Source organism: Musa acuminata, chromosome BXJ1-8 (assembly GCF_036884655.1).
Source record: "Musa acuminata AAA Group cultivar baxijiao chromosome BXJ1-8, Cavendish_Baxijiao_AAA, whole genome shotgun sequence".
NCBI classification, from domain to species: Eukaryota; Viridiplantae; Streptophyta; class Magnoliopsida; order Zingiberales; family Musaceae; genus Musa; species Musa acuminata.
The window spans coordinates 31,924,180-31,944,181 of NC_088334.1; the positions used below are offsets into that span (position 1 = coordinate 31,924,180).

Consider the following 20,002-nt stretch of genomic DNA (forward strand, 5'->3'; position numbering starts at 1 on the left):
CTACACCACTTGTCGAACATCGAGGCACAGTCACCTGCTCTCTCTTACTCTCATTCCTTCTTTTTCTTTCCCAAACGCAGCTGCCACAACCGCCGCCGCTGCCACTGCCACAATCGCAGCCCCTTCCACCGCACTACCTTCCTTCCTCCCTTCTCTCGCAGACATAACTGCTGCATATGCAGTCGCTGCCGCTGCTGCCGCAATCCTGTCCGCAGCCCCTTTTTCCCCTTTCCTTTCCTTTCTTTCCCCGCTGCAATTGCCGCAGTCACAGTCGCAGCCATGGCCGCAGCCACCACAACCGCAGCCTTTCTTCCTCCGCTACTCTATTTCCTCTCCTACTTCTCTTCCAACTGCAGCTGCCACTGCCGCAGCTGCCACCCCTTCTCCTCTTCCTCTCTTCTTCCTCTCCTTCCCTTTCTCTTCTTCTTCCTTTCCTTCTCTTCTTTCCCAGCCACAGCTGCAGCTGCCATCGCCGCAGCCGCAGCCCCTTCTCCTCTTCCTCTCTTCTTCCTCTCCTTCCCTTTCTCTTCTTCTTTCTTTCCTTTTTCTCTTTCCCTGCCACAGCTGCAGCTGCCATCGCCGCAGCCGCAGCCCCTTCTCCTCTTCCTCTCTTCTTCCTCTCCTTCCCTTTCTCTTCTTCTTCCTTTCCTTTTTCTCTTCCTCTTTCCCTGCCATAGCTGCAGCTGCCACAACCGCAGCCGCAGCTACTTCTTTCCCTTCTCCTCTTCCTTCTCCTTCCTTTCTTCTTCTTCTCTTCTTCTCCTTCCTCCCCTTCTTCTCCCCGACGAACAGCACCTCCTTTCCTCTGTTTCCTCCTGCAGGAAACAGAGGTGCCGCCTCTTCACCCGCTTCCACCTCTTCTCTTCTTCCTCACCATCTCTTCCTCTTTCCCTGCCACAGCTGCAGCTGCCACAACCGCAGCCGCAGCTACTACTTTCCCTTCTCCTCTTCCTTCTCCTTCCTTTCTTCTTCTTCTCTTCTTCTCCTTCCTCCCCTTCTTCTCCCCCGACAAACAGCACCTCCTTTCCTCTGTTTCCTCCTGCAGGAAACAGAGGTGCCGCCTCTTCACCCGCTTCCACTTCTTCTCTTCTTCCTCACCATCTCTTCCTCCCCTTCTCTTCCAGCTGCAGCTGCCACCGCCGCAGCTCTTCCTTTCCCTTCTCTTCTTCTTCTCCTCTTCTTCTTCTCTCCTCCTCGCCGGCGTCACACACACCCTCTCCTCTGTTTCCTCTGCAGGAAACAGAGGTATCCCAACCTCTTCTCCTGCTTCCTCTTCCTCTTCTTCTTCTTCTCCTCTTCTTTCTTTCTCCTCCCCTACACCCCACAGCTCCTCGCTGCAGCCCTTGCCGCAGCCACCTCCTCTTTTCCTCTTCTTCTTTTTCTTTTTCCTTCTTCTTCTTCTCTTCTTCTTCCTTTCTTCTTCTTCTCTTCTTCCTCACTGTCTCTTCCTCTCTCTTTCCCAACGCCCCACAGCTCCTCGCTGCAGCCCTCGCTGCAGCCACCTCCTCTTTTCTTCCTCTTCTTCTTCTTCTTCTTCTTCCTCCTCTCTTCTTTTCCCTTTTCTTCTCTTCTCCCTCTACTTCTCTTCTTCTTCTCCCCACGCCCCACCGCTTCTCTCTGTTTGAGAGAAGCGTGGGAGGCGGTGGGATAAAACCGAAATTTTCGGTTTTCTTTATTTTCTTCTTTTTTACAACTTAACAGTTTAGTCTTTGAAATTTCTATATTTACATATAGGTCCCCCGATTTATAAATAAATCTTTATTAATAATTTTCAAAAGCAAGGGATATTACAGTCACCCATCCTAGTACTACTCTCACCCAAGCACGCTTAAAATCAGAGTTCTGATGGGATTGTCCCTTGCCTTTGTGCACGTCGGAGGCCCAAAACCATCGCCTCGGAGGTTTACGGGAGAGGTTTTCGTCGCTCGGGGTGTAAAAAGTAGTGCAACACGAGGTTTTCCCAAGGGGTCACCCATCCTAGTACTACTCTCGCCCAAGCACACTTAACATCGAAGTTCTAATGGGATCCGGTGCTTTAGTGCTGGTATGATCGCAATCATTTTGTTTGCGTCGTTCCTCGCCTTTGTGCACGTCGCGGATGGCATATCGATGACCGGAGCCCCTTGCGCACCCCGAAACGTCTCGAACGATCTCAAAATCGCTATTGTCAGATCTCTCCAATGCCCACGAGGCCGACTGCGTAACGGACACGGCATGCGCGTGCCGAAACCATCGGGACTTTCTCGAATGAACACGGAATCGCTATTGTGACCCCAGTCCGGAAAGCTCTCTCCGAGCCCCACGAGACTGAATGCGTAGCGGTCACAGCAAATTCAGAGGCCCAAAACCATCGCCTCGGAGGTCTACGGGAGAGGTTTTTGTCGCTCGGGGTGCAAAGAGGAGTGCAACAAGAGGACTTCCCAGGGGTTCACCCACTCTCGCCCAAGCACGCTTAACTTCGGAGTTCTGATGGGATCCAATGCTTTAGTGATGGTATGATCGCACTCATTTTGTGTGCGTCGTCCCTCACCTTTGTGCACATCGCGGATGACGTATTGACGACCGGAGCCCCTTGTGCGCCCCTAAACCTCTCGAACGATCTCGGAATCGCTATTGTCGGATCTCTCCGATGCCCACGAGGCTGACTGCGTACCGAACATGGCAAGCGCGTGCCAAAACCATCAGGACATTCTAGAATGAACTCGGAATCACTCTTGTGACCCTAGTCTGGAAAGCTAATTTCAAGTCCCAAAACCATCGCCTCGGAAGTCTACTGGGGAGGTTTACGTCGCTCAGGGCGTAAAAAGGAGTGCAACACGAGATCTTCCCAAGGGGTCACCCATCCAGGTACTACTCTCGCCTAAGCATGCTTAACTTCGAAGTTCTAATGGGATCTGGTGCTTTAGTGCCGATATGATCACACTCATTTTGTGTGCATCTTCCCTCGCCTTTATGCACGTCACAGACGGCGTATCGATGAACAGAGCCCCTTGTGCGCCCTAAAACCTCTCAAACGATCTTGGAATCGCTATTGTTGGCTCTCTACAAGCCCCACGAGGCCGACTGCGTACTAGATACGGCAAGCGCGCGTCGAAACCATCGAGACTTTCTCGAACGAACTCGGAATCGTTATTGCGACCCCAGTCCGGAAAGCTCTCTCCGAGCCCTACAAGACTAATGGCGTAGCGGTCACGACAAATTCCGAGGCCTAAAACCATTGCCTCGGAGGTCTACAGGAGAGGTTTTCGTCGCTTGGGGCGCAAAAAGGAGTGCTATTAGGATCAAGAGCACTAAGAGGGGGGGGGGGTGTTTGAATTAGTTCCGCGGAAAACTTTCGACAATTAAAATTGCGTTCGTACGTTGAAATCCGATTCCCACGTAAAAGTTGTTTCATGCAGATAATAACTTTGAAAGCTTATGGAAACATATTTGAAGAAAAGTAAGGCAGGCAGTTTGTAGTTAAGATAAATAGCACAAAGGAAATGCAAACCAGATTTTAGAGTGGTTCGGTCAAACATGACCTACATTCACTTTCGGCTTCCTCCTCCGACGAGGTCACTAACGTCCACTAGAGGCCTTCCTTCAATAGGCGAAAGCCAACCATCCTTTTATAGTTTCATTCCTTTTGACAGGCTTAGGAGACAACCATTACAAAATTTCTCTCCTCTCTTGAAAGCTCAAAACTTGGAAGAAAAGAGGGAGGAGAACTTCTAGCTTTTACAACACTTTTGAGCTCTAAAAATCACAGAGTAAGATTGGATTTTCAGTCCTTTTAGTTGCCCTTTCATGCAGGAAAGGGTGAGGTTTATATAGGCCCCAAACTGGTTTGAATTTGGAGCTCAAAAGTGTCTTTTCCCGGATTTCCGGGGTCCTGGTGGTACTACCTCCTGACTAAGGCGGTACAATCGCTTGATAGCTTGGAGACTAAGCCTCTGGGGAGTGCCACTGCCTGACTGGGGTGGTTGCACTGCCCAGTCTCGCTCGGAGACTGAGCCTAAGCGGTGCCACCGCCTAACCTGGGCGGTTGCACCGCCCAGCTTATTAGGATCGAGAGCACTAAGAGGGGGGGGGGGGGGGGGGGGTGAATTAGTGTAGCGGAAATCTTTCAGCGATTAAAAACGAAAGCTGCGTTTGTTTGATAAAAACTATTTTGATGCAAAAGCCGATTCTAAGAATACTTATGATTAAGTGCAGTTTATGTCTAAACACAGTTTGTGTCTAAGCGCAGTTTGCGTCTAAATGCAGTTTGCGTCTAAATGCAGATTGCGTCTAAGCGTAGTTTGCGTCTAAGCGCAGTTTGCGTCTAAGATCAGATTGCATCTAAGCGCAGTGCAGTTTGCATCTAAACGCAGTTTTACGTCTAAACACAGTTTTACGTCTAAACGTAGTTTTACGTCTAAACGCAGTTTGCGTCTAAACGCAGTTTTACGTCTAAACGTAGTTTTACGTCTAAACGCAGTTTGCGTCTAAACGCAGTTTTACGTCTAAATGTAGTTTTACGTTTAAAAGTAGTTTACGTCTAAAACACAGTTTTAAAGGGATCTGAACTTAGAAACTTCGTTCGTAAAAGCGCAGAAGACAGTTTTGCAGAATCAAAACGTAAACGTAAACTGTAATGTATGAAAACACCGATTTATGTCTGAATGCAGATTCGGAAAGATCAGCACTTAGAAACTTATTCGTAAAGGCGTAGAGAGCAGTAGCTATGTAGGAGGTTTGCAGTAATGATAAAGTGCTCAAAATAAACGCAAACTAGAGATTTAGAGTGGTTCGGTCAGTCTTGACCTACTCCACTTTTGGCTTCCTCCACCGACGAGGTCACCGACGTCAACTAGAAGCCTTCCTTCAATAGGCGAAGGCCAACTACCCTCTTACAGATTCACTCCTTTTGACGGGCTTAGGAGACAACCCTTACAGAAGTTTTCTCTCCTCTCTTTACAACTCAAACTTGAAGAATAGAAAGAGGAGAACTAGCAGTTTTGAGCTCTAAGAAACACAGAAAGATAGCAAGATTTCGAGTGTGTGTTCTGTGCTTCCAGTGCTGAATGGGTGGGGTATTTATAGGCCCCAACCCAGTTCAAATTTGGAGCTCAAAACGATCAAATCCCGGAATTCCGGGATCAGGCGGTTGCACCTCCTGACTGGAGAGGTTGCACCGCCTGGCAGAGCTCGAGGACCGAGCCCAGGCGGTTGCACCTCTCTGTCAGGGGCGGTTGCACCGCCTGAGTTTGGCTCGGAGACTGAGCCCCAAGCGGTGCCACCTCTTGACTGAGGCGGTTGCACCTCTCTTCCAGAGCTCGAAGACCGAGCTCAGGCGGTGCCACCTCTTTGTCAGGGAGGTTGCACCGCCCAGTCTAGCTCGAAGACTGAGCTCAGGCGGTGCCACCTCTCTGTCAGGGAGGTTGCACCGCCCAGTCTAGCTCGAAGACTGAGCTCAGGCGGTGCCACCTCCTGGCTGGGGCGGTTGCACCGCCCAGTCTCGCTGGGAGGCTTAGCCCAAGCGGTGCCACCTCCTGGCCTAGGCGGTTGCACCTCCTGGTGCAATCAGGGTCCGAATGGTTAGCTCCATTCGGCCCAATTTCAGTCTTTCAGGGGCCCAATTGCCCCAAGATTAAGCTAATGGGATCACCTCCCATTTTCCAACTTAATCAACGTGCTAACTACAATTAGATCTAAGATAATTTCTGCAGCTTTGCTTCGGTGCGTTAATCGCTTCTTCCGGCGAGTTTCCGGCAAACTTCCGTTGATCATCCGATGAACCCTCGGTGATGCTCCTGCGGACTTCCGGAAAACTCCTGGACTTTGCGACGATCCACTTGGCGAGTTCCAATGAGCTTCACTTGGCAAGCTTATGGACTTCTCAGATCTGTTCTCGCAGAACCTCCGACGACCGTCCGAACTTCCGTCGAACTCTCGAACTCCCAACGTGATCATGAACTTGACTCCGGCGCAACTTCTGCTGCTTGTCTAACTTTCATCGTAGTTAATCCTGCACATGTAAACAAACTTCGATCGAGACAATTAATCCTAAGCAATTAACCAAGTTGTCCGGCATGTCATTGGTCCCTCGACGCTTCGTCCGATTCTTCGGCGCATCGTCCTTTCCTGCATCCTATTGCCCAATCGGCCAGTTGACTCCGCAACTCCGATATCCTTGGCACAATACCCGCTCTTCTTGGCCCGATGCCCGAGTCCACGGCCCGAAGCCTTCTGTCGATACATCGACCGATCCACCGGCCCGACGTCCAATCTTCTGACATGTTCCTCCGGCACAACATGATGTTCCTGCTTTAATTGTCTCATCCTGATCGAAGCACCCTGCGTCACTCAAAACGCAGATGAAATCATAAACATATATCAAGTATTTTCATCATCAAAATACGAGATTCAACAATTGTTAGGATCGAGAGCACTAAGAGGGGGGGGGTGAATTAGTGCAGCGGAAATCTTACAGCGATTAAAAACCAAAAGCTGCGTTCGTTCAATAAAAAAAAACTATTATGATGCAAAAGCTAATTCTCAGTTTGTATCTAAGTGCAGTTTGCGTCTAAGCGCAGATTGCGTCTAAGCGCAGTTTGCGTCTAAACACAGTTTGCGTCTAAGCGCAGTTTGCGTCTAAACACAGTTTGCGTCTAAGCGCAGTTTTACGTCTAAGCGCAGTTTACGTCTAAACTCAGATTTACGTCTAAACGCAGTTTTACGTCTAAACTCAGATTTACGTCTAAACGATGTTTTACGTCTAGACGCAGATTTACGTCTAAACTTTGACACTCGTTTGTATACTCGCAGAAAGCAGTATGCAGTTGAAATCAAGACGTAAACGTGAACTGAGAACTGATGATTGTGAGAGGAAAGTCGATTTACGTCTAAATGCAGTTTTACGTCTAAATATTGAAACTCGTTCGTAAAATTGTAGAGGACAGTTTGCAGTTATCAATAGGATCAAAATGTAAGTGTAAACTGCAAAGAAACTCTTTCGTAAAAGCACCGAAGACAGTTCTGCAGAATCAAACGTAAACGTAAACTGTAATGTACGAAAATACGAATTTACGTCTGAATGCAGATTCGGAAGAACAGCACTTAGAACTTGTTCGTGAAAGCGCAGAGAGCAGTAGTAATGGAGGAGGTTTGCAGTAATGATAAAGTGCTCAAAAATAAACGCAAACCAGAGATTTAGAGTGGTTCGGTCAGCCTTGACCTACTCCACTTTTGGCTTCCTCCACCGACGAGGTTGCCGACGTCAACTAGGGGCCTTCCTTCAATGGGCGAAGGCCAAACTGCCCTTTTACAGTTTCTCTCCTTTTAACAGGCTCAGGAGACAACCTTTACAGACCTTTCTCTCCTCACTTTACAACTGAAAACTTGAAGAACAGAAGGAGGAGACTTAAAGGCTTTACAACACTTTTGAGCTCTTAGAATCACAGAAAAGATCAAGATTTCGGTGTGGGTCTGTATCTTTTCAGTGCTGAATGGGTGGGGTATTTATAGGCCCCAACCCAATTCAAATTTCGAGCTCAAAACGATCAAATCCCGAAATTCCGGGATCAGGCGGTTGCACCTCTTGACTGGAGAGGTGGCACCGCTTGGCAGAGCTCGAAGTCTGAGCTCAGGCGGTTGCACCTCTCGACTGGAGAGGTGGCACCGCCTGGCAGAGCTCGAAGACTGAGCTCAGACGGTTGCACCTTCTCTGTCAGGGGTGGTTGCACCTTCCTGCCAGAGCTCGAAGACCGAGCTTAGGCGGTGCATCTCCTGACCAGAGAAGTTTCTCTTCTCTGCCAGAGGTGATCGCCCCTTTCTGCCAGAGGTGGTTGCACCTCTCTGCCAGAGGTGGTTGCACCTCTCTGCCAGAGCTCGAAGACTAAGCTTAGGCTGTGCATCTCCTGGCCAGAGAGGTCGTACTTCTCTTCCAGAGCTCGAAGACTGAGCTCGGTGATTGCATCACCAGGCAGAGCTCGAAACTTGAGCTCAGGCGGTGCTACCGCTTGACAGAGGAGGTTGCACCGCCCAGTCTCGCTTGGAGACTGAGCCCTGGGCGGTTGCACCGCCTGGCTGGAGCGGTTGCACCTCCCAGTCTCGCTGGGAGACTTAGCCTGGGCGGTGGCACCTCCTTGCCTGGGCGGTTGCACCTCCCACAGCTTCTTGGGTTCGAATGGGTTGAACCATTCGACCCAACTTGAGTTCTTCAGGGGCCCAATTGCCCCAGGATTAAGCTAATGGGATCACCTCCCATTTCTAACTTAATCACCGTGCTAACTACGATTAAATCTAAGACAATTTCTGCAGCTTTGCTTCGGTACGTCAATTGCTTTTTCCGGCGAGTTTCCGGCGAACTTCCGTCGATCATCCGATGAACCCTCGGTGATGCTTCTGCGGACTTCCGGCAAACTCCTGGACTTTGCGACGATCCACTTGACGAGTTCCGACGAGCTTCGCTTGGCAAGCTTCTGGACTTCTCGGATCTGTTCCCGCAGAACCTCCGACGACCGTCCGTACTTCCGTCGAACTCTCGAACTCCCAACGTGATCATGAACTTGACTCCGGCGCAACTCCTGCTGCTTGTCTATCTTTCATCGTAGTTAATCTTGCACACTTATCTCAACACATAGATTAGACAACAAATGACAATTGACTTCATCATCAAAATCCGAGATTCAACAATCTCCCCCTTTTTGATGATGACAACTACTTGATGACGGAGTTAAACTTAACTCCCGGAGTTTAAACAAACTCCCCCTATCAATATGCCATATTGATAGAAACTCTTAGATTCAAAAATCTAAGCAACATGTCATCATAAACGGAGTTAACCTTAACTCCCAGAGTTTAAACAAACTCCCCCTATCAATATGCCATATTGATAGAACCTTGAATTCAAACTGAATTCAAGTCATTGCAATATTCATCATGAATACTTGCAACACGCTATCATGAACTTATGCATAAACTTATGCATGTCATGTCATCAAATACTTATGCATGTCATGTCATCAAATACTTCTCCCCCTTTGTCATCAACAAAAAGGAGAAGTACCACAATCAAGTGTTTGTGATATTGGTTCAACTCATTGCATGAAAAACATAATATCAAGTTTTATCATCATGCAGTTTTGAAGCCGAAAAATTTAGCAAATGTTACATCATGCTTAGAACATTCAAGCTATCAAGTTTTAGATATGCAAGTTTTACAGCATACAAGATAGCACTTTTATAACATGCAAGCTAGCAATGTTGCAACATTTTAAAACTTGCAAGCTAGCAATTTAGAGATGTTCAAGAAGGCAACTCTTGCTTCTTGAAATATGCAAGTTGCAAGCTAGCAAATTTTTACGATATGCAAGTTTTGCTTCTTGAGATAGGCAAGATAGCACTTTTGCAATTTTTGTTTGGCAAGCTTGTGATGTTCAAGATAACAAGCTCTTTCTTCTCTTTTGAGAAGTGTCATTTTTGCTTTTTTCTTGAATTGTGCTAGCAATCTATCTCCCCCTTTGTCATTGTCAAAAAGAAGGGAAAAACTCTTTACATCAATTTCTAAATCATGACAAAGGTAAGTAATCATTCTTATTTGTGCATCATTATAGTTTCAATGCACAAATTCATTAACATTACATTTCATTTTTTTTTTTATGCACGATACCGAAAAATCAATCATCATCATGAGCATATCAAACATGATATTCAAGCATTCATGATATATCGTTTTGGCAACATGATCATAGATATTCAAACGATGGTATCTAAATGTCAGAATTCATTACATCCTATTATGCATGATCATTGACTCCTCATTTGTATTTCATGCATTATTTCATTTCATCTCATAAGGAATATCAAGAAGAGTTATTGGATGATGAGATAAATATTTTATGAATACACGGAATATCATAAGTGTTTCATGTATTCATATTATCACCTGAAGCATATTATCATTTTTAAGATTCATAACATGAATAACGTTATTACTATCAAAATCAATTTCGAGATTCACACAATATCATTAATCTCGATAAGATGGGAAAAGCATTTTCTTTTTAAGTGATTCTTTTAACACATCATAAAAAACTCATTCATAATTCAAGTGATTTACAAGATATCATAAATGAATTTATCACTTGTATTTCATCAAAATCGAGAACTCTAGAGATAGAAAATGATTGAAGCATTTAACATGATTGAAGCATGATTCATATTTAAAGTGTATCTTATGTCGTAAATACGAATCAAGCATTTGTCAAATCTGAAATCATCCTCAAAATTACATTCAATGAATTCATGTATGACAAGCATAGATTTATTGAAAAATCAATAAGATAGAGGATTACATTTCAAGTGTTCATCAATTGTAGCATTTCATCATATGGTAAGATATCAATGCGTAAAACTATGAAGCAAGATTTTGTTTGATATCTTGATACAGGGCATGATGTACACATTTCGAATATTTTAGCAAGTATAGCATTGCATCACATGGTAAGATATCAGCTCGTATGATGCAAATTTTTGTTTGATATCTTGGTACAGGGCATATAGCAATGATAGCAATCATATATTTCTTGGTGATGCAAGTATAGCCTTATCATAGCATCAGTGATAGCAATCAGTGATAGCAACCATATCATCGTTAGTAAACATTTCAGCATCAACCATATCAACATTAGTGATAGTAAACATAACAATTCATATATTTCTCCCCCTTTTTTTTTTAAGTGTTTCATCTTAAGTGATCGATTTCATGTTAGCATGCCTTTTCATTTAAGTCAAATGAAAACATGCATCAACGTTTAGGATCATAAAACCATCAATCACAAAAATCATCATGTATAACTTTAAAATCTCATGCATAAAATCGTCAAATCATAGTATCAAAACTTTAATATTTTCATTGCAACATTAAGCAAGGTTTCATTGAACATCATTTTGAATGATTCTTATAAATGCCTAAAACTTCTTTAGTTTTAATTTATATGATTGACTTTATAATAGCATGCTCAAATCTTTATTCTTATGTCAAAATCATACATCATATTTAACAAACAAAGACAATGAAAAATATCAAGCCTTCCAGACAAAAGCCATGTATCGTCACTGAAAAGCAATATGAAAATCATCAAAATATACATTCTTGCTTCTCAAGCACATAAATAAGATTTAATCTCACTAGGTGTACAATCATTAGATTTCTATCTTGCATTAACATAAGACATGCAATTTTCATTTTCATTTTCAAAATTACAAGCATGATCATATTTTTGCATTATTAAATTGTTAAAAATGTAATTTTCAAGAAAATTTAAAGAAAAAGAAAAATGCATCATGAAAAACATCATGTAATTTCAAAGTAAATTAAAGGCATTTTGATTACCTCAGCGTCGAAAGGCGTAAAGGCGTAGTTTGCCACCTCGCCTTTGTTGATTTTCTCCTCGTCTTTAGAGGAGCTCGATTCATCCCAATTTTTGTTCTTCTTCTTGCGTTCAAAGCGAGTAGTTCCGTTCTTTTTACTTTTTAATTTTTGTTTCATTTGTTGTTTAAGTTCACCATCACTTGAGCTTATGCTCGAGTGGTCTTCAAATGTTCTATGTCCCAAATCCTTCCTGTTCTTTGGAAGGTGGTTCTCAAGTTCTTCACGTGCATTGCACGTCATTTCATATGTGATCAATGAACCAATTAGTTCTTCAAGTGGAAATTGGTTCAAGTTTTTCGACTCTTGAATAGCAGTTACTTTTGAATCCCAAGTTTTAGAAAGTGAGCGCAAAACTTTGTTAACGAGTTCAAAATCTGAAAAGCTTTTACCAAGTGATTTTAAACCATTGACGACATCCGTAAAACGGGTGTACATGTCAACAACGGTTTCGCTTGGTTTCATATGAAAAAGCTCGAAATCATGCAGTAAAATATTAACTTTCGAGTCTTTGACTCTACTAGTTCCCTCGTGCGTGATTTCAAGAGTGCGCCAAATATCGAAAGCCGTTTCGCATAAAGAAACCCGATTGAACTCATTTTTGTCCAAAGCACAAAATAAGGCATTCATAGCCTTTGCGTTTAAAGAAAAATACTTCTTTTCTAAATCCGACCATTCGTTCATTGGTTTAGAGGGAAGTTGAAAACCGTTTTCAACAATATTCCATAAATCCAGATTTAGAGAAATCAAGAAAACTCTCATTCGAGTTTTCCAATAAGTGTAGTCCAATCCGTTAAAGAACGGTGGACGAAAGACCGAAAAGCCCTCTTGAAGAGCCATTTCTCTCGGGTGTAAATCCGAAATGAGAAATACCCCGCTCTGATACCAATTGTTAGGATCGAGAGCACTAAGAGGGGGGGGGGGGGTGAATTAGTGCAACGGAAATCTTTCAGCGATTAAAAATGAAAGCTGCGTTCGTTTGATAAAAACTATTTTGATGCAAAAGCCGATTCTAAGAATACTTATGATTAAGTGCAGTTTATGTCTAAACACAGTTTGCGTCTAAGCACAGTTTGCGTCTAAATGCAGTTTGCGTCTAAATGCAGATTGCGTCTAAGCGCAGTTTGCGTCTAAGCGCAGTTTGCGTCTAAGATCAGATTGCGTCTAAGCGCAGTGCAGTTTGTGTCTAAACGCAGTTTTACGTCTAAACACAGTTTTACGTCTAAACGTAGTTTTACGTCTAAATGCAGTTTACGTCTAAACGCAGTTTTACGTCTAAACGTAGTTTTACGTCTAAACGTAGTTTGCGTCTAAACGTAGTTTTACGTCTAAACGTAGTTTTACGTTTAAAAGTAGTTTACGTCTAAAACACAATTTTAAAGGGATCTGAACTTAGAAACTTCGTTCGTAAAAGCGCAGAAGACAGTTTTGCAGAATCAAAACGTAAACGTAAACTGTAATGTATGAAAACACCGATTTACGTCTGAATGCAGATTCGGAAAGATCAGCACTTAGAAACTTGTTCGTAAAGGCGTAGAGAGCAGTAGCTATGTAGGAGGTTTGCAGTAATGATAAAGTGCTCAAAATAAACGCAAACCAGAGATTTAGAGTGGTTTGGTCAGTCTTGACCAACTCCACTTTTGGCTTCCTCCACCGACGAGGTCACTGACGTCAACTAGAAGCCTTCCTTCAATAGGCGAAGGCCAACTACCCTCTTACAGATTCACTCCTTTTAACGGGCTTAGGAGACAACCCTTACAGAAGTTTTCTCTCCTCTCTTTACAACTCAAACTTGAAGAATAGAAAGAGGAGAGCTAGCAGTTTTGAGCTCTAAGAAACACAGAAAGATAGCAAGATTTTGAGTGTGTGTTCTGTGCTTTCAGTGCTGAATGGGTGGGGTATTTATAGGCCCCAACCCAGTTCAAATTTGGAGCTCAAAACGATCAAATCCCGGAATTCCGGGATCAGGTGGTTGCACCTCCTGACTGGAGAGGTTGCACCGCCTGGCAGAGCTCGAGGACCGAGCCCAGGCGGTTGCACCTCTCTGTCAGGGGCGGTTGCACCGCCTGAGTCTGGCTCGGAGACTGAGCCCCAAGCGGTGCCACCTCTTGACTGAGGCGGTTGCACCTCTCTGCCAGAGCTCGAAGACCGAGCTCAGGCGATGCCACCTCTCTGTCAGGGAGGTTGCACCACCCAGTCTAGCTCGAAGACTGATCTCAGGCGGTGCCACCTCTCTGTCAGGGAGGTTGCACCGCCCAATCTAGCTCGAAGACTGAGCTCAGGCGGTGCCACCTCCTGGCTGGGGCGGTTGCACCGCCCAGTCTTGCTGGGAGGCTTAGCCCAGGCGGTGCCACCTCCTGGCCTAGGCGGTTGCACCTCCTGGTGCAATCAGGGTCCGAATAGTTAGCTCCATTCGGCTCAATTTCAGTTTTTCAGGGGCCCAATTGCCCCAAGATTAAGCTAATGGGATCACCTCCCATTTTCCAACTTAATCAACGTGCTAACTACAATTAGATCTAAGACAATTTCTGCAGCTTTGCTTCGGTGCGTCAATCGCTTCTTCCGGCGAGTTTCCGGCGAACTTCCGTTGATCATCCGATGAACCCTCGGTGATGCTCCTATGGACTTCCGGAAAACTCCTGGACTTTGCGACGATCCACTTGGCGAGTTCCGATGAGCTTCGCTTGGCAAGCTTCTGGACTTCTCGGATCTGTTCTCGCAGAACCTCCGACGACCGTCCGAACTTCCGTCGAACTCTCGAACTCCCAACGTGATCATGAACTTGACTCCGGCGTAACTTCTGCTGCTTGTCTAACTTTCATCGTAGTTAATCCTGCACATGTAAACAAACTTCGATCGAGACAATTAATCCTAAGCAATTAACTAAGTTGTCCGGCATGTCATTGGTCCCTCGACGCTTCGTCCGATTCTTCGGCGCATCGTCCTTTCCTGCAGCCTATTGCCCAATCGGCTAGTTGACTCCGCAACTCTGATATCCTTGGCACAATACCCGCTCTTCTTGGCCCGATGCCCGAGTCCACGGCCCGAAGCCTTTTGTCGATACGTCGACCGATCCACCGGCCTGACGTCCAATCTTCTGACATGTTCCTCCGGCACAACATGATGTTCCTGCTTTAATTGTCTCATCCTGATCGAAGCACCCTGCGTCACTCAAAACGCAGATTAAATCATAAACATATATCAAGTATTTTCATCATCAAAATACGAGATTCAACACAGCTTTCCTGGGAGACTATCTCCTTGGTGGTGCCACCGCCTAGCAGGAATTCTGATCTGAATGGGTTGATCCATTCGCCCAATTTAGGTCTACGATATTTCTTAAGACATTTACTGCAACTTGCTCTGGTGCGTCAATTGCTTCTTCCGGCGAACATCCGACGAACCTTCGGCGATGCTCCGGTGGACTTCCGACAAACTCCTGGACTTGCGACTGTTGAATCTCGGATTTTGATGATGAAGTCAATTGTCATTTGTTATCTAATCTATATGTTGAGATAAGTGTGCAGGATTAACTACGATGAAAGTAAGACATGCAGCAGGAGTTGTGCCGGAGTCAAGACAATGATCACGTTGGGAGTTCGAGAGTTCGACGGAAGTTCGGACAATCGTCGGAGATTCTGCGGGAACAAATCCGAAAAGTCCATGAGCTTGCCAAAGAAGCTCATCGGAACTCGCCAAGTGGATCGTCGCAAGTCCAGGAGTTTGCCGGAAGTCCGCAGGAGCATCACCGAGGGTTCATCGGATGATCGACGGAAGTTCGCCGGAAGCTTGCCGGAAGAAGCGATTGACGCACCGGAGCAAGTTGCAGTAAATGTCTTAGAGAATATCGTAGTTAGCACAATGATTAAGTTAGAAATGGGAGGTGATCCCATTAACTTAATCTTGGGGCAATTGGGCCCCTGAAAAACCCAAATTGGGCCGAATGGATCAACCCATTCGGACCCTGATTTCTGCCAGGCGGTTGAACCACCCAAGGCAGGAGGTTGCACTGCCTGGGCTCAGTCTCTGAGCGAGATTGGGAGGTGCAACCGCTCCAGCCAGGCGGTGGCACCGCCTGGGCTCAGTCTCCGAGCGAGACTGGGCGGTGCAACCTCCCTTGACAAGAGGTGGCACCGCCTGGGCTCGGTCTCCGAGCACTGGCTGAGCGGTGCAACCACCTCAGTCAGGAGGTTGCACCGCCTGAGCTTGGTCTTCGAGCTCTAGCAGGAGGTGCAACCACCCCTGACAGGAGGTAGCACTGCCCAGAGGCTCAATCTTCGAGCTCTGCCAGGCGGTGCAACCGCTCCAGTCAGGAGGTGCAACCGCCTGATCCCGGAATTCCGAGAATTGAATGTTTTGAGCTCCAAAATTAAACTGGGTTGGGGCCTATAAATACCCCACTCATTCAGCACTGAAATAGAACTGAACACACACCGAAATCTTGATCTTTTTCTATGATTTTTAGAGCTCAAAATTGTTGTAAAGGGCAAAAGTTATTCTCCCTCTTTTCTTCCAAGTTTTGAGCTGTAAAGAGAGGAGAGAAAATTCTGTAAGGGTTGTCTCCTAAGCCCGTCAAAAGGAGTGCAACTGTAAAAGGGTGGTTGGCCTTCGCCTATTGAAGGAAGGCCTCTAGTTGACGTCGGTGACCTCGTCGGTGGAGGAAGCCAAAAGTGGAGTAGGTCAAGATTGACCGAACCACTCTAAATCTCGGTTTGCATTTACTTTGATTATATTATCTTTACTGCAAACCTCCTCTAAAGCTTACTGCTTTCTACGCATATACAATCGGGTTTCAAGCTTTGCACTTTCCGAATCAGCGTTTAGACGTAAATCTGTTTTTTCGTATGATCATCATATTTCAGTTTGCGTTTACATTTTGATTTCTATCATAACTGCAAACTGCCTTTATATCCTTGCTTAAACTGCATCTCGCCTAATCAATTGATTTATGAATCAACATTTAGACGTAAATCAGTTTCTTCGTACAAATGTTATATTTCAGTTTGCGCTTATTCTGGTTTTCATCATAACTGCAAATTGCCTTCATAGATTGTCTTTAACATCATCTCGCTTGATCTTAAGTTAAAGTAATCTTAGAATCGACTTTCACACCGAAATCGTTTTTATCGTTCGAACGTTTTTTTATCGTTGAAAGATTTCCGCTACACTAATTCACCCCCCCCTCTTAGTGCTCTTGATCCTAACAATTGGTATCAGAGCGGGGTTAACTCTGAAACGGATTAAAACCCAAGAGAGATGGCATACACCGGAAACCAAGAGGGCCACTCTATTACACGTCCACCCATGTTCAATGGGACGGACTACACCTATTGGAAGACCCGAATGAGGATCTTTCTTATTTCTATGGATTTTGAACTTTGGAATCTTGTCGAAAATGGATTTTCGAAGTCTTCTCTTCCAATGATCGATTGGAATGAATTGGAGAAGAAGGCTTTCGCTCTTAATGCAAAGGCTATGAATGCCTTATTTTATGCGCTTGATAAAAATGAGTTCAACCGTGTTTCGATTTGTGAAACCGCATTTGATATTTGGCACACACTCGAAGTGACTCACGAAGGCACAAGTAGAGTGAAAGAGTCAAAAATCAATCTTTTGTTATACTCTTTCGAACTTTTCCGGATGAAACCGAGTGAGACTATTGGCGACATGTTTACCCGTTTCACGGATGTCGTCAACGGTCTGAAAGGACTCGAAAAAAGCTTTTCGGATTTTGAGCTCGTAAATAAGATTCTAAGATCCCTTCCTAAGAGTTGGGATCCTAAAGTCACTGCTATTCAAGAGGCGAAAGATCTAAACAACTTCCCTCTTGAAGAACTAATCGGGTCATTAATGACCTACGAGATGACTTGCAAAGCTCATGAAGAGCAAGAAGACATCCTTCCAAAGAATAGGAAGGATATGACACTTAGAACTTCAGAAGACCACTTGAGAGAAAACTCAAGTGATGAGGACTGTGACGATAACTTGGCACTTGTAACAAGAAAATTTAAAAAATTCATTAAAAGAAACAAGTTTAAGAATGATACAAAAAATAAACTTGAACCCAAGAAGGACCAAGTTATTTGCTATGAGTGCAAAAAGCCGGGACACTACAAGAGTGATTGTCCCCAAGTCAAAAAGAGAACATCAAAGAAGAAGGCGCTCAAAGCAACATGGGATGACTCGAGCGCATCCGAAGAAGAGGAGTCCAACACCGAGCAAGTTGCTCATTACGCCTTAATAGCCATCGGAGAGGAGGTAACGAATTTAATAGATGCAGATTTATCATTTGATGAATTATTAAATGCCTTCCATGACTTATTTGATGAATGCAATATTATTAGTAGAAAATATAAATTGCTAAAAAAGGAGAATGATAGTCTTGTAATTTTGATAAGTTAAAAACTGAATATCATGATAGTTTAAGTTCATGCATAAAATGCCATGATCTAGAAACTCTCCAAAAGGAAAACTTGCTACTTAAGGACACCTTGAAGAAATTCGAGGTTGGTAGCAAGTCACTGAACATGATCCTTGCAAACAAGGGTCACGTTCTCAAAAGAAGTGGAATCGGATTTGTGAGAAGTCCTCACCAAAATCCAACCACCTTCATAAAAGGCCCCATCTTACATGTTCGACATCAAAGCAAATGCAACTTTTGTTGCAAACTTGGATACAAAATGCATTATTGTCCATTCAAGAAAATTAGTCCGAACAAATTAATTTGGGTTCCTAAAGGAACCATGATAAATTCTATGTAACATGATAAACAATGTAGATCTATTTTTGAGGCACCCAAGAGCAAATGGGTACCTAAAGATCATCCTTTCTTGAAAAGACATAAAACATCTTAAGCTAGGAGCAAGAAATAATATCCTGCTCTTTGGATTCTCGATATTCATGACACGAGATCCAAAAAGAACTCGCGATGCTCTCTAGCCTAAATAACAGAAGAGGATTAGAAAGTTCAAATTACAAATGTGATATAGATATAATCCTATTTGATCTCTCAGAATTGGAAACCCATGATCCTCACTTCACATATCCTGTAGATTTTCAAACTCATTGATTTCATCCGTTCGTTACTTTCAATTCCAACTATATCATGAACTTACTAAGGTTGTCATGAACTTGCAAGGCTTACCAATCTGAACAATCCGTCACAAACATGTATACATGTCACAAGATCTATCTTGATCATGCAAAATTTCTTATCTTACAATGAAAATTCCTACGTAATTATGTAAGTAAAGTTGATTGCTCTGAATGAAAATTCTTCTCAAGTCAAAAACTTTCAAATCAGATCACACTACGGTCAGAACAAGTGCTCACCGCCTGCAGGCGGTGGCACCGCCCCAGCTGGAGGTAGCACCTCCGGCTGTCACGTGTTGGAAGCGGTTGCACCGCCCCAACTAGAGGTGCAACCGCCCGCAACTCTGCCCCTTTTTAAACCGAGCTAGGGCTAGCGGTGGAACCGACCCCAACTCACTCCTTTCTCCTCTTTACTCTTCCAAAGGTTCTCCACCTCCATTTCTCCCCTCATAGCATACCAAATACTCCTCATTTCGAAGCAAAAGATCAACAATCTTTCCCCCTCTTGAAGATCTCACTAAGGTATTCTCTAAGAAGCCCTTAAATTCTGTTTTTGATTCATTTACTCTTGCTCATTACTATCCTCCTAAACAGCAATAGTTATGGAGTCTAGATGTCACGCCCCTCAAATAATATCGATGATTTAAAAAATTTCAACATAAACCAATCCAGGATCCATACACACATTTGAGGACACTGAAAAACATTCTATCAAATTCACATCTTTAAAACCTATGCAGTTTATAACCATATATCACATCACTCGATAATTCACATTTATGACAACCCAAGCCAACTTAACAAATATGAACAACATTTATAAATCCACAAGCTATGTAATTTATACAATCATAACTCCAACTATTCACCACAAGTTCATATCATCACAAGCTAGACTTAACATTCCGAAATTCCAAATAAGAGAGATCTTCTAATACTTTTACAAGGTATATCCATTTCGATTCATCGACAATATTTCATTACATACAAAATATGATTATACAACAATAACATAATAACCAACAAGACTTGCCCATAAAGCTATCCACTACCTTAGCCCAATTCAAACATCTCAGAGAGTGACAAGCTAACCTGAAAGATTTATATAACAACGGAGTGAGCTAAAAACAGCTTAGCAAGTGACAAAGCATATTCAGAACAAAGAAACGGTTTCAAACGAACAAGATATCACAATGCAAGAAAGAATCCAAGAGATTCAAGGATATCATCTCATTAGACACAGAATCGCAAATGTCATTTCATTCATAACATATTTGGTCATAACAAATGGAGCATAGAGTAATTGGAGCATATCAGCAACGAATGAAACGTTTTGGAGCATATCAATAACAAATGAAACATATCAGAGCTTATCAATGGCATATGAAATGTTCCAGAGCATATCAACGGCGTATGGAACATATCGAAGCATATCAACAATGAATGAAACATTTCGGAGCATATAAATAACAAATGAAATGTTTCGGAGCCTATCAGAGACGTATGAAATGTTCC

The 20,002-nt window shown here is 43.9% G+C and overlaps 2 non-coding genes across 2 annotated transcripts; both read right to left on the reverse strand.

Annotated features, from left to right (window-relative positions):
• Positions 1–1,939: 1,939 nt before the first annotated feature.
• LOC135590546 (5S ribosomal RNA) lies at positions 1,940–2,058 on the reverse strand. The gene has a single exon (XR_010477954.1). It is a non-coding gene; the product is annotated as a 5S ribosomal RNA (ribosomal RNA).
• A 748-nt stretch (positions 2,059–2,806) lies between these two features.
• On the reverse strand, positions 2,807–2,925 carry LOC135590876 (5S ribosomal RNA). The gene has a single exon (XR_010478280.1). It is a non-coding gene; the product is annotated as a 5S ribosomal RNA (ribosomal RNA).
• Between the last annotated feature and the right edge of the window lie 17,077 nt (positions 2,926–20,002).